The sequence below is a fragment of the Dasypus novemcinctus genome, chromosome 3 (genome assembly GCF_030445035.2).
Source record: "Dasypus novemcinctus isolate mDasNov1 chromosome 3, mDasNov1.1.hap2, whole genome shotgun sequence".
NCBI lineage: Eukaryota > Metazoa > Chordata > Mammalia > Cingulata > Dasypodidae > Dasypus > Dasypus novemcinctus.
Window position 1 is genome coordinate 72,308,698 of NC_080675.1, and position 15,659 is coordinate 72,324,356.

The following is a 15,659-nucleotide window of genomic DNA, read 5'->3' on the forward strand; positions in this document are numbered from 1 at the left end:
ATTCATCAGTGCTTTTTGTTAAAAGAGAAAGTAGGACTAGCAGAAATAGACAAAAGTTCTATTTTACTGAACAACACTAAATAAAAATGCCCCAATGAAAAGAAGAATCCCAATCATAAGAACCATCATCTCAACTACCCTGACCTAATTGCAAATGGCAATTCCATTGCACCATCATTTTACTATTTCTCCATTCACTATTCCATTCTAAGAATGTTCCCAGTATTCCATTTATTTTTAAAGGGATTTTAATGGATGTGCTATGAATTTTCAATGAGCTATTTGAAATTTGAGTAACCTAATTAGGAATGTGTTTTTTCAGGGTGATCAATTACATACATGATTTTCAGCCTAATGAGATTTCAAAGAAAAAATAGAAAGGGAAAGGGAAGTTCCACTTCCACAGATTAATGGACTAGAAATTTTAAAAATTGAATCAAGTGTTAACTGAGGAAAGCCCTTTTCAATGTATGTTATTTCTGTTTAGCCTTCTATTGCCAGGTTAATTAACTATATCCTTTTGCCTTGATTATAGCCATTAGTAAATGAAAATATGTTTGAATTCACTGTCTCATTTATATACTAGGGAATCTATGTCAATAAATATATGTCCTACGTTAACAGCTTTCATAAAGTCAGGTGTTTTTACTTAGAAAAATTTAACCATATCAGTGGAAAACAAAAATTAATTTATTAACTAGTTACTTCATTTAAGTAGATAATACCTCTGGATTTTCTTGTGGGGTTATCTTAAAAAAAAAGCCACGAACCCTATTCATCTCTGAATTTTCACAGAGATCACCTTGCTTAGGAGAAACACACAGTCTTAAGAAATGTAAAATATGGAAAATCTCATGTGTCTCTGTCAATTCACTTCATTTAATAAAAAGCTTAAGGAGCAAAGCAAAAAAAGCAATTCTTATGATTAAATAATGTGCAAAAGAAATACAAGGTAATAAAATTCATGTAGGAAAAAAACCCCACACTAGTATAATGATTTGTAATCTACCTTCTGTGTACTCAGACCCACTTTATGGTATAGTTATAGGTATAGAGAATTAAGCTCAATATAACCTACATATATCCCTTTTGTTTATGTCTTAAACATACTACTTTCACATTAGTTTGAACCTACTAGCATCAACATATCACTTGCCTGTTCTTTATTAAATCTCTTGTAATTGGTAGCACCAGGATTCAGAAATAAATTCTTAATAGACTTTTTGATCCTTTAAAGACATACACATTTCTATTACAGACATACTGTCGCAAAATAAAACTACTGCTATTAAGTGTCTCCAACCTATTCCCTTACAGGAAATGTCAATTGCTAACCATCCAAACTGTGAAAATTAGACAATCTAAGCTATATCAAAAATTGTCCACGTAAAAATTTATATCCATAATCCCACAATCATTTTCTGAGTGGTGACACTGTGATACAAATATATCCCTAAGGACAGCAAGTGATGCCTATGCCTCAAGAATCCTAGAGGAGAAGAATAAAGAAATATTTCAAATTTAAATCAAAAGTTTAAAAGTGTGAAAACATTAGGATCATAATATAAAGATGGGCCAGGAAAATCTGAAATTTAACTGAAAATTTGTTCTTAATTTTCAAATCCTATGAACATAATAATCTTGTAGCTGAAGTATTTACCTGACTAGTCAGGAAGTTAGGGAGTCCAGAATAAAATTTGTAGTCCAATTCCAGGTGTGATCTTGTTTTGGGGCTGTACACAGGACATTATATTACACATTCTGCAGACTATTCATGCCCTCTGGCTTCAATTCACTTTCCTACATGATTTCCCTATTCTTTAGTTTTTCCAGTGTGCATATTTATAGGCTGTCATAAACTCTCCTTGAATGACAAGGAGAACATGACATTCAATAAACCAACCAATCGGGAAAAGTGCTGCTCCTAGTACCATCCCATATCCTCCAAAAAGTACTGAGGGATCCCAATTGTCAGAAGTGCCCTTGGTTTTACAGAATCAAAAGAAAAGGGATTTTATTCCATTTTCATCACTCATTAGCCAAGCAATTTTGATCAAAACATTTGTGTATTCTGAATAAAATTACTCATGCACATTTCTGTATTAATCTCTCTCCTCCCTATGCCTCAGGTCTGCAAATATAACTTACGATAATGCACGTGAAGCTCTCCAAAAGAAATAATTGAAAATATCCATAAGCACATAGGTTATCAACATAAAAATTGGTAAACTTTGCATCTCCAGAAAGATATAGTCACTCAAAAAGAGATTCTAAATTATCAGTAATGATGTTGACTTCAATTTGCACATTAATTTGCAGGATACATAGTTAATGTTCCCCAAGTGTTTTTACACCCACTAGCAGCGATCAAACTGAATGTAAGAAACTTACTTCTGGAGTCTGAAGAGTTCCTCACTGCAGTGAAGGAGTCAGCACTTTGCCTGGCTGCTGCTGAAGATGGACAGGATGAAAGCATCTCCAAAGCTGATTCTGAGGATGGTGTCAGCAGTAAGGGTACTCAGCTACTAAATATCTTCTCACCACCTGGCTGAATGGTTACAGGGACTCTTCAAAGGAGACAAGCACACACAGAAAAAGTGTATCAAAATGCTTATGAAGAATTCTTTAAAAAATAGAGTTGTTGTTAACTGTGTTACCCATTTCAGACCAGCTGTGCAATATCACTAAATAGAATTTAAATAGATTTACATAATAAGGCTTTCCAGTGGAAATGTGCAATGTGCTCTGATTTCAGTTAATATATCAACATTCTGCATTTAATTTTGGAAGGAGTTTTCATTTCTCAGAACTGAAGGTAGTTTAAGCAGTTGCAGTCTACATAGTTCATTTTTTTTTCATATTTCAATTAATTCAACTTGCAGGCAAATGTTACAAATTATATAAGTCAACAAATATTAATCATCACTTACTATGTGCCTGACACATGACACTGGGATAAAGGAAATGAATGAAGCTGACAAAGTCCTGCCCTCATGGAGCAATAGTCATATGTCAGGTTGCCAGTATTTTCTTCGGTAAAGATAATCTATCCAGTGCAACACATATTTATATAGAGGAAATACACAGAAATGCCATTTGTAGTTTAATGTCATGTCAGAGGTTTACTACCTATTTTTGAGGGTTCCACAACAATGTAGGTGATACTTATCCAGGCTTTATGAGATATGATATTTAACTTTATTTCCCCTAAGACCCATATAATAGTATCAGTTGATATTTAACCACTGATACTTTTGCTGAAAAAATTGGTTGAATTTTTTAAAAAATGTTTGAACATGTGTAAAAGCATTGTAATCTTAATTTGGCTAAGATTTATTTCGATCTGAATAAGCAAAAGCAAAAACTAGTAGAATTTCAAAGTGTAACAATAACAAATAGGCATAAGGTGATTAAACAAGAACTCAGGTGTGACTAGGTTTTTTAACTTATCATTTTTGCAATTTTAATTTTTAAAGATATGTGAATCTTCTCATGAATCCAAAATTTAAGAGGGCAATTAGATTGCCTTGACATACTCAGTAACTAACTCTTTATACTTAAAAATAAAAGTTAAATTTTTACCAAACAATAGTGAAATTACACAGAAATATTAACAATCAATGCACAAATTAGTGGTAAAGTTGAATAAATAAAGCAAATTATAGTTTAAAGATTTTGAATTTTTTCTATTACTGTGCCAAACCATGCTACAACTTTTTGAAATTTATATTTATTTAAAAGTAAGATGTTTATTATAGAATTATAGAACACTAGAATATACCCCACATATACACATGAATATAAATCAACCATATGCCAACCATCCTGAGAAAGCTATCATTTGCCTTTTTATGTATTTCTTTCCATGAATATTTTAAAATACTTTAAATTCATATACACATAAAAAAATACTAGAAATACAAAAGAAAATCTCCCTTCAAAAAAAGATACCTTTCTCAGACATAACCAATTTTACATCTTAGAATCTTCTTCCAGAAATATTCTATGCATATATAAATATGGGTTTGCATGTTTGTAGCCTTTTATACATATTCAAGGATACTGTACCCACTTAAGCCCTGTTCCTTTCACTTAATATGTCATGAAAATAATTTCATTTCTGTGTTCCAACATCAAACTCATCCATTCTATTGTATATATTTACCAAATGCAAAACTATGATCTTTTCATATGTCCCCACTGAAAAACACAGGTTTCCAGAGTTTTGTGATAAAATGTAAAATCAATGTCAAAGATATGCATATATATATAGACATACACATGAATGAATATTTGTATAATAAATTCCTAGAAGTGAAATGTTTAGGCCAAGAAATCTCATTGTTCTTGAAATTTTATGTTCTCTTCTCAGTAGTATAAGAGGTAATGTGAATGAAGAAAAGTAAATTTTAAATCTGAAATTATGTTTTATATCAGTGCATTTTGGAAGAATGATATAACTACCACCAAATATCATTTTAACCCACATAAGCAGTGATGATCACTAATAGTTCCATATATTCATTTTAGCATTGAAAAACACAGTAACTGCTGCAATTCCTACCTAAATTACAATTTCTCAGAGAATGCTCCTTTTATGTATTTTCACATCATTTATTAATGATTATTTATTAACAAACAAGATTTTCCTTTATATAACAGTATTAAGCAATCACTTCATACCAATTGCCATAAAACATGCTTTATCCCATTCCATTATCCAAGAGTCAAATCAAACGTAAATATATATTCCTATATTACTACTAAAAATGCAAGGATCCAGAAAGGTTACTTAACATGGGGCAAGGTCATACAGCTGATTAGTAAATCCGGAGCTTTCACCTAGTACTTTCTCACTCCCAATCAATGTTCTTATATCTCTTGATATAAGAGAAGGTATCAGAAAGCCATTTCCAAATTCTATAGTAAAGAAATCCTAATAAGGTAAATTTTTTTTAATCCATATATTCTGGTCAGTACAATGCCCATCATAAGAGATAGTCAGACTTGGGATTCAAATGCTGCATTTTTCCAGTGTCATTATATAATGATTTCCTTTTCTTCTTGATAGTTTGCTGAAATGGAACATCTCACAAAAAAATTCTGATCAATTCCCTAGTTCCAAATTGTTGCTCTGATGGCTTTCTTCCACAATTTTAGAAAAGTTGGCAATTTATACTGTTTTTATACATGCATTCCCAAGAAATATGGTTCTTTCTCTACAATTATCTTGGATACCAATATTAAAATCTTAAAGAACACGGCAAGATATTGGAACATATTATTATTAAAAACTGAGAATCATTACTTCCTCCAGCTCCCAATAATACTTTCTTCCCCTCTACAAATCTTTGCTAAATATTCATCAGTGTCTGAACATTGATGGGATTCTCACTATTGGCAAACGCAGGACTTGGGATTCAAATTCTTTTAGACCTGATTTTGAATCATACCAATGATCACATACTTAGTTTTTAACTTTAGAACAAGAAAACAATATTGCAAAGAATTTCTGAAATTATTTCAAGACATAATACATGTAAAAGTACCTATCAGGGTGCTTTACTCATTGTGGGCAGACAGATTTGTTTCCCTCAGGAAGTTCTTCCTAAGAGTTCCTTAAGTTTTCCCCACTGGGCCACTAAGGAAACCCTTCAAATATTTGAAAACTACAATGGATATTCTTAGTATCCTCTTCAATTTAAATATCCCCAGTGTTTGTACAATTATGTATCCACCAAATAGTATCATTAACCATTGAAAGTTCCTTACATTTTATTCCTAATAGTAAAGAATAAAAAAAAAATATGGAGGGAGGTGGTCTATACCAAACTGTACATTTATCTGTTATCAAAAATGATTAAAGGCGGCGGACTTGGCCCAGTGGTTAGGGCGTCCATCTACCACATGGGAGGTCCATGGTTCAAATCCCGGGCCTCCTTGACCCGTGTGGAGCTGGCCCATGCACAGTGCTGATGCGCACAAGGAGTGCCCTGCCATTCAGGGGTGTCCCGGGCATAGGGGAGCCCCAGGCACAAGAAGTGTGCTCCATAAGGAAAGCCTCCCAGCGCGAAAGAAAGCGTAGCCTGCCCAGGAATGGTGCCGCACACACAGAGAGTTGACACACAAGATGATGCAACAAAAAGAACAGATTGCGGTGCTGCTGACAACAACAGAAGCGGACAAAGAAGACGCAGCAAATAGACACAGAGAACAGACAACTGGGGTGGGGTGGGGGGGAAGGGGGAGAAATAAATAAATAAAAATGAATCTTTTAAAAAAAGATTAAAAATTAAACATTTAGTCATCCAGATGTTTGATCTACATTACATAGTGAGCTGTTTCACAATATAAGAATGACAATGACATTGCAATTAATGCAATCACATTTAATAATCATGTAACAATATGTTCTTTAGCATAATTCATCATAATCCTTAATAGGCTACCCCCTAAATGAAGCTATAATTTTTTTAAGAAATGCTATTTTATTAAAGAAAATAATGTGAAATATATTTTGGACTAGGAAACAGACTAAAATTGGAAGTTATTTCATTTTAACAAGTTTTTATAAAATGCATAAATATTTTGAAAAAATTCATTGTAAAAACTATTACTAAAATATGCTTGCCTCATCATTGCTAAACCTACTTTAAAAATTTAAAAATTAGAAATACTGATTGAATCTAGAAATAAACTTATGTTGTTAGATAAAATTTTATACTTGGCTGCAAGAAAACATTTACTAATTTTTCCACACATCCAGAATCATATGATAAATACATTAACGCACCAGTAGAGCATTTATTGCTTAATGTAAATGTCACTACGTAAATTAGAACAACTAATCATCCCTTTCCTCTAATAGTAAGAGTTCAGCAGTTAAATAATACATAAATCTTGGTGACCTAAAAGTTTTATTATCGCATGTGTAATTTTCCATAATGACTCACAGAACCTAACTTTAAGAGATGCTGTATTTCTCTGAAATACAACCCAAGGTGAAGGGTTTATTTTGTGTGTGTGTGTGTGTGTGTGTGTGGTTAGGAAGCATGAAAAGGTGATGTTTGTTTTGAACTGTTTGCTTCTTTCATTAAGTCCACAAGGATAATTCCAAATTGTAAATTTTTTACCATAAAAACAGATACACAATACTGGACTTAGTGAAGAAGCAAAATGCAGTATCACAATTTGACCTTAATTATACACATTCTACTTACTAGTTTGTGGTTACGAATTTCTCATACTAAAAGAAATATTTAAAAATGTAATACAAGGGGAATGGACAAAGTGTCTGATGTTGAAAATGTGGGAGTACTGTATATTGTATATATGAATTACTGTGGTCTAAACTTTTGTGAAGACAAGCTTAAAAATTAGAGAAAAAAAAAAAGGAAAAGAAAGGATGTAGACATTGAGGAAGAGATGGAAGAAGTTGCCTTGCCAATGTGCATACAGGGCAACACTTATTGCCGTGATGGAAGGCAAAACATCAAAAACAAAGCTTTTTAATTTTTTAATTTTTTGATACCCCAATTTATTTTTACTTTAACTTTTATAAATTAGTATGTATTCTATATCTAACCTTTAAACCCATCACTATATTCCATTTTACTATTAATGGAACCTGGCAAAATATTGGGCTTCATTTTCAGGGAGGTTTTGGACCACAGAGGGGTTCGATGGTGGCAGAGGAGGAATACTGGTGTGGGGTGTTATTGGTGGGGGGTGCATGGTTGGGAGGGAGTTCTCCAGGGCATATGTGCAGGGTGCATAAAAATGTTTGGATATATTAATAGTGGTTACAGTTGGGAACAATGGCTGGGGGAGTGCTGAGTTCCTGGCCAGGGGAGCTCTGTCACATTCCCTAACGGTACAACAACAATCCTCAGAGTGTATTGGCTAAAATCCATAAGGAAGGATGGTCCAACAATGAGCCCTTGATGCCAATGACTATGCTTGTGAGCCTGTGTGCCTGAAATAAGAACTTAGGCCTAGAGTTGCAGCAAACCTAAGAGTTACCTCCTGGGAATCTCCATGTTGCTCAAAAGTGCCCAGTCTCGAAGCCAAATTCAGCATGTAAATGCATTGCTTTTCCCCCAGTGTGTGACATGACTCCCAGGGATGAGTCTCCCTGACACCAAGGGATTACTACAAAGTACCAGCTGATCATGTGGCTGCAGAATGACCTTGAATAAAAGCATCAACTCAGACCAGCAGAATATCTCAGTCTACATATAATACCAGGAGTTAAAAATGCTTTTTGACCTTGAAGAAAAGGGGGAAATGGAAAGGACAAATGAGTTTATATGACTATGAGACTCCAAAAAAGAGCCAGGAGGTCGTCAGAGGGGTTGCCCTAACGCACACCTCAGCAGAGTCCTAGAGACAGCTAAAGTAGATACAAGTCCATGTATAGGTTCTTCTGAGGGCTACAAAGACCCACAGGTTCTATGGTCATGGCAGATGGAGTTCAGTGCTATGTCAGTTGGCCCTACTTTAGAGTTTGTGTTCCTGAATGTGATGGAGCTGGACTCAGATGTGATCTTTGTTCACAAGCCTCTCCTGTTACTTTTACCGGAACTGTGGTTGGGGCTGGGGTTTAGTGTATACTCAGGGGACCTGAATCTCTGGACTGTCCATGTGATAGCCAGGCCCTGAGCCTCAACAGACTTGCAGCTCCTACCCTCTGGTTTATTAGACTTACCCTCGCCAGCTAACAGGAAGGTGAAGAAGGTCGACCACCACACCAGGGAGTCAAGAGTGCCTACAACTGCAAATAGGAGAATTGCATCCATCATCCAAGTGGAATCTAAGCACTCTCTTGATATAGAGGTGGAATGGACATAACCATCCCAGGGTCCACAGAATGGAGGAATAGAGTATGGATTAGAGTGGACCTACTGATATTCTCTTCTGGAATTATTATGATTAGTAATGGAAGTAAATGTAGCATTGAGATGGAGAAAGTGGCCATGGTAGCTGCTGAGGGTGGGGAGTGGGAAGAAGAGATGTGATGTGGGGGCGTTTGGAGGACTTGGAGTTGTCTGGGTTGTACTGCAGGGACAGTTACTAGACATTGTATGATGTCCTCCCATGGCCCACTAGGTGGACTGGGGGAGAATGTAAACTATAATGTGGACCATTGACCATGTGGTGCAGCAGTGCTCAGAGATGTATTCACCAAGTGCAATGAATGTCCCATGATGATGGAGGAGGTTGTTGTTATGGGAGAAGTGGGGTCAGGAGGGTGGTGGAGAATATGGGGACTTCATATTTTTTAATGTAACATTAAAAAAATAAATAAAGACAAAGACATTTTTAAAAAATGTAATACAAGACCTGGATGATGATTATAGAGCTAAGGAAGTGTTTTTACTTGTCATTAACTAATATTTTCTCAAATTAAGGGATCAAAAGAACACAGAATAGTAGCAACATAAAATCCTTCACAAGATAAATTTATCCTGCTAAAAACATTCCTGAAATATCTTTGAATTTCAAAGTTCTGGAAATATTTTTGTCTTACAAAAATCAACTTTGAGTCACACATCTTCATCCACTGGAGAAGTGAGAGGGTAGAATTTTGATTTATTTTGTTAGCTCATAGTCTGCTCTGGCTATCTAAATGTCAGTACTGTTCTGTTACTTTGAATATAGGGAAAACTCAATACAATATTCTTGTTACTCTTAGTGGTTTGGCAAAAGTCAAGAGACAAATATGGTCACACTAATGTACATGTCAGTATGTCTCTTTTGTAATGATCTTTCTCAATTAAAATAAAGTAATAGCAAGTTTTTATTGATACCTTATTTATTTTAACTAAATATATCTACTACATTGCTTACTTCTTTCCACCCTAACTCCCTTCTTTCTTCTTTTCTGTTTCCTCCCTTCTCTATCACTTTCCTTCCCCCCTTCCTCCCTAGTTTCCTTCCTTCTTTCCTTTTTTCCTTCCTCCCTCCCTCCATCCCTCCTTCCCTTCCTTTCTATTCTGCTGGATTTATCATTACTTTTTTGCACATGCATTTTAGAACCTGTAAGAAGAAAAAGGTGGAGTTAAAAAAATACAATAGTAGTGGCACTTATATTTATCCATATGTTTATCTTTATTAGTGGTCTTTATTTCTTTATACCACTTTGATCCACTGTATTGTGTCCTTTCCTTTCAGCCCAAAGAACTCCCTTTAATAATACTTGTGGAGCAGGTCTAGTGGTGACAAACTCCCTCAGCTATTTTGTATCTGTGAATGTTTTAATTTTTCCCTCACTTTTGAAAGAAGTTTTGCCAGATATAAAATTGTTTGGTAATTGTATCCTTCCATCAGTTTAAGTATTTTATTCCTCTGCTTTCTTGCTGCCATAGTTTCTGATGGAAATTGGCACTTTGCCTTATTGAGACTCCCTTGTAAATAACATCTTGCTATTTTCTGGCAGCTTTCAGAACTGTCTTCTTGTCTTTTGCATTCAACAGTTAGACTATTTTGTGTCCTGGCATGGTTCTCTTAAAGTTTATTCTGTTGGAGATTTGTTTGGCTTCTTAAATGTACAAATCCATGTATTTCATTAAATATGGTTAGTTTTCTGCCATTATTTCTTTGAATATTCCTTCTGCCCCTTTCTCTATTTTGTCTCCTTCTCGTACTCCCAAAATGTGTATATTGGCATGTTTGATGGCAGCTCACAGGTTTTTTAGGTGCTATTCATTCATGTTTTTTTTTTCTTTCTGCTACACAAAATGAATCATTTCAATTGTCTTGTATTTGGATTTACTGATCCTTTCTTCTGCCAGCTCCGATTTGCTATTGAAACTCTATAGCAAATTTTTCATGTCAGTTATTGTGCTCTTAACTACAGGATTACTGTTTTGTCCCTTTGTACAATTTCTATATCTTTATTAAGATTCTCATACAGTTCATGCATCATTTATTTCTTTCTCTGTGTTTTCCTTTATCTCCTTGACTATACTGAAGAACATATTTTTAAAATGTTTTGTAGGTCTAAAGTCTCATATTTTTCATTCATGGTTTGAATTTCTATCTTGTTCCTAGGGATAGGCCATTTTCCCCACATCTTTATTTGTCTTGTAACATTTTGTTGCACATAGTACATTTTAATATTTTAATGTGTTCTTTTTTATAGTTTAGCTCTTCTTTCAAGAAGATCAGCCTAAGTTTGAAGTGTAGTGCATGGTTATCACTATCTTTTCTGAGCCTGTGTCTTGTCCTGGGCTTATGCTGGCTCATGGCCTTAGGAATTCTCCCATTTATAGCAATTTGAATGCCCCATCTCGTTCCTATGACACCAACCCACACCATTCCCAGGTACTCTTTTGCATGTCTTATATCAGGTAATTCTTTGCTCCAGGACACGTTGGCCTTATTGTTTCTTGCACTACTTTCATGTCCACTATCTGCCTTTTCCTCCAGAACAAGTTATTGGACTGTGAGCCAGAAAAAAATTTATTGGTTTAGTCTTTCAGGCTGTCACCTGATTGATAGGCCATGGTATACAGGCAACTCCACTTTTCACATAGGGGTTACTCTGCTCCCTCTAAACAGGGTGATGGACCTATAATGTGAGTACAAGCTAGCTGTACACGGCACTGGTGAGGGGGTTGGGAAGGGTGTCACAATTTTCTACTTCATTTTGAAAGATCAGTTTTCTCGATTCAGCATCCATCAATTATTGCAGCCCTTTAACTTTGATTGAGGTTTGAGAAAGATGACTCCACCAGATTTGCTCATTGTTAAAGAGTTTCTGTGGGAAATGGCACCCTGTAGTGTTTTATCCTGCCATCTTGCTCAACCAGAAGTTCCACTAGGATACACTTTTTGAGAAATACCTTAAAAACATATTTACAACTAGAGGGAAGAACAGAGAGTCAGAAAGTGAGCAATATGAAAATTTAAATTGTACCAATCTCAGATGATGCACTGTCTGTCTTAGCTTTCCTATTGGACTAGAAGCTCTGTGAGGACGAGAAACAGAATATGGATAACTATATTTCCCACTGCATGTAGAACATTCACATGCATTGTCCAAAAATAAGAAATATAAATTAAACTTTTACTATAAATGAAGGAAATGCATATACCAAAAAATTCATACAAGTTACTTCTTAAAAGACTACAAAGTCTCTAAAAGAAAATATGACTCAGAAAGAGATGAAAGCTTTAAAAGTTAAATCCATGTAACGCAATCAGAAATTATTTTGATAAGAAAGAAACCATTGGAAAGAAGATTAAAGAAACTATGAACATTGTACAAAGGGGATTTTTCAAAGGTCAGATTTTAAAGGAGAATGTACAGAAGACAGAAGGAAGGATGCATAATCAAAGAGGAATACAAAATAGTGTTTGCAAAGCACTTTCAGTTACATTATTTCATTAGACAGTAACGCTGCTGTCCTTGATCTTTCCTTGTTCAACATTTTAATACTGAGTTGAAAAAGCACATATAAAACAGTGCTTATTAGATACGTGAATCTGTGACTGACATAAAATTGGGATTTAAAAAATATCTCCATAGGTTTAATGGATAGGCCAAGACTGTCAAAATGAAATATAATAATGTGAAATGTAAAGATGCTTAGAATCATAAATATTAAAGTGCAGAGTGAGGGATCCTCTTTTTAAAAGCAGTTTGTATGAAACACACTTGCAGGATTAATTGTCTCCATAACCCTAAAGGATCAACAGTTTTAGAGTTGCAATCTCAGCATTCGTTAATAGAAATGGAAAATACAAAAAAAAAATTAAGAGTTGCAGTGAATTATTTTGTTCTTATGAAACCATGTCTGAAATAGAGTGTGCCTTATTTTGAATCAAGGAAAGAGGCTCCTAGCGAGACACTCCACAAGAGTAACGCGACTCCCAATCACTGAAAATGAAAACTGACTGAAAAAAATTGGATATATTAACTTGGAAAAGAGAAAATATATAGGAAACATACTTTTGAATACCACTTGGAAAGTGTAAGGGTGTCTGATAAAGCACCCTTTTATTGTTTTGCAATAAAAGTTCAGAGTTGCTTGGAAGTTTATGTTTACCTTAAGAATATACTACTCAGAAAGCTATCTGAGGAAGGGACAAAATGTCAGCAGAATAAGGAGCCCAAAAAGTCAGCTTGTCCCATAGGGCAGTTAGTAATAAGACAGAGATATCTAAATGACCTGCTTGGGGAACTCAGGAGACCAGAAGAGCACCCTGCAACATCCTTGGAAGAAGGAAGGAGGCAACTGCCCATCACCTGCAATGAAGATGTTGCGCACTCCACAACACAAGGACAGTGTCAATGGCAGTACAAGCCTCCGAAGGTGGGCAAAGCTATGGAAACATCTCTGCCCCAACATGATAGGAAGGGGTCGGTATTTCTTCAGCCTCTCCAGGAAACTACAGATGCTTTCAGCCTGCACAGACTAGGGTGTTGGGTAATCCTGTGGATCCATTTCTGCTCCTGACAGGACAGAAGAAGAGTATTCCCTCACCCTCTACGAGCAGCTGCAGGCACTTTTGGCCTGCATGAACAAGATTGTTGGACATCTCTGGTTCCTTGCCTGTCCCTGACAGGGCAGGAGGAGGGATAGTGTGCCCTAAGCCTCTGTAGACAACTGCAGTTGCTTTCAGCTCAAATGGACTAGACCAGTGGTCAAATCTGTGGATACAGACCCAAACCAAATAGGATAGGAGGGGAGTGGTGTTTCCTCAGGTTCTCTCAGCAACTGCAGTCACTTATGTCACACATGGACTACAGTATTGGGCACTCTTGGGATTCCATTCCCACCCCTGTCAGGGCAGAAAGGGCAGTGATCCCTCAGCCTTTCCAAGCAACTGCAGCTACTTTCAGCCCACACAATCTAGGCTATTGGACACATTTGAAGTGCCAAAACTACCCCTGACAGAGCAGGAGAAATGAAAGTGCTCTCTCAACCTTTCTGGGCAGCTGTAGTTGCTTTTGACTTGCATGGACTAGATTGTTGGCCACCAAAGGCTCCATTCCCACAGCTGGCAGGGAAGGATGAGGGGACCAGTTATTCATGACCAGGCAACTGCAGTCAATTTTGACATACATGGCTTAGTTTGCTGCCCAAACATGTGGCTTTATCTCATCCCTGCCACCAGGCAGAGAACTAAGAGGCATGTTCCTTCATCTGTCTCTCTGGGCAACTACAGGTGGTCTTGGTCTGCACAATTTGGATTACTGCACGTGGCTATGCCTCTGTCCCAGGCAGAGAAAAAAGGTGGGAAAATGTTATTATTATTGCGGTAATGTGAGCAAGTTCAGCCTCCAAGGTTTACACTACCAACTGCATCCACACAACCTATTCCACAACCAGCAGGGGAGAAATGTCTAGAAACAGATGAAAAACAGCTGAAAAAATTGAGATTGGCTTAACCCAAGCCACCACAGAGTTCCAAATTAAGTTAAACCAAGTATCAAAGTTGGGCTATAGACGAAAGCCAATCAAATAGAAAGCCCTAGCCTAAAAAGAAAAACTTAGCCCAGAATAAATACATCTAGTAAATCAGATGACAAAACACCAACAAAAAATTACAGTCCGTTCAAAGAAACAGGAAGATAAAGCCCAAGTCAAAGGAGCAAACTAATCCTGCAGATGATATAAAGAAGGTGAGAAAACTGGTTATAGATGTTCAAAAAAATCTCCTTAATAAATTCAATGAGATAGCTAAGGATATTAGGGAACAATAAGACACTGGATGACCACAAAGAATAATAAAAAATAGATCTTATCAGAATGAAAGGCATAATAAATGAAATTAAAAATACACTGGAGGCACATAAAAGCAGATTTGACAGGACAAAAGAAAAGATAAAGAGCTTGACGACAAGTCCTCTTAAAATGAACATACAAAAGAACAGATAATGAAAAGGATGGAAAAAAATTGAACATGTTCTCAAGGAACTAAATTATGGCAAGAAACTTGCAACTATATATGTCATGGGTGTCCCAGAGGTAGAAGAAAAAGGTGTAGAAGGAATATTTGAGGAAATATTAGTAGACAATTTTCAAACCCTTCTGAAAGACATAGATATTCATGTCCAATAAGCACAACATACTTCCATTAGATTAAAGACAAATAGACCTACCTGAGACACATACTAATCAGAATGTCAAATGCCAATAATAAAGAGAGAATCCTAAGAGCAGCAAAAGAAAAGAGATTCATCACATACAAAGGATGCCCAATAAGATTAAGTGCTGATTTCTCATCAGAAAACATGGAGGAAAGAAGACAGTGGTATGATATATTTAAGATACTGCTTGTGAAAAGCTGTCAGCCAAGACCCTTATATTCAACAAGAATTTCTTTTAAAAATGAAGATCAGTTTAAACTATTCATAGATGAACAGAAACTGAGGGAAATTTTTAACCAGGAGACCAACTTTGCAGGAAATACAAAAGGAGTCTAAAAGAAAAAACAGAACAGAGAGGCTTGGAAGACAATCTAGAAATGAAGATTATATCAGATTATGACAGATAAAACCCAAAGATCAAAATGAGTGAAGAAAGAATTGCCTTTACAATAATAACAGAGAATGTTAATGGATCAAACTCCCCAATCAAAGAAACAGACTGGCAGTGTGGATAAGAAAATACAAGCCATCTGTACACTGTGTACAAGAGACTCACCTT

At 35.8% G+C, this 15,659-nt stretch overlaps 1 protein-coding gene across 26 annotated transcripts in view; it reads right to left on the reverse strand.

The window, feature by feature from the left end:
* The window catches only part of LRFN5 (leucine rich repeat and fibronectin type III domain containing 5), a 311,670-nt gene that overhangs the window by 168,038 nt on the left and 127,973 nt on the right, over positions 1-15,659 (reverse strand). For all 26 annotated transcript variants that reach the window (XM_058293513.2, XM_058293522.2, XM_058293507.2 and 23 more), the window contains one exon: positions 2,392-2,567. The gene's annotated coding sequence lies outside the window, so the exon portion shown is untranslated. The remainder of the gene's footprint in view (positions 1-2,391; positions 2,568-15,659) is intronic.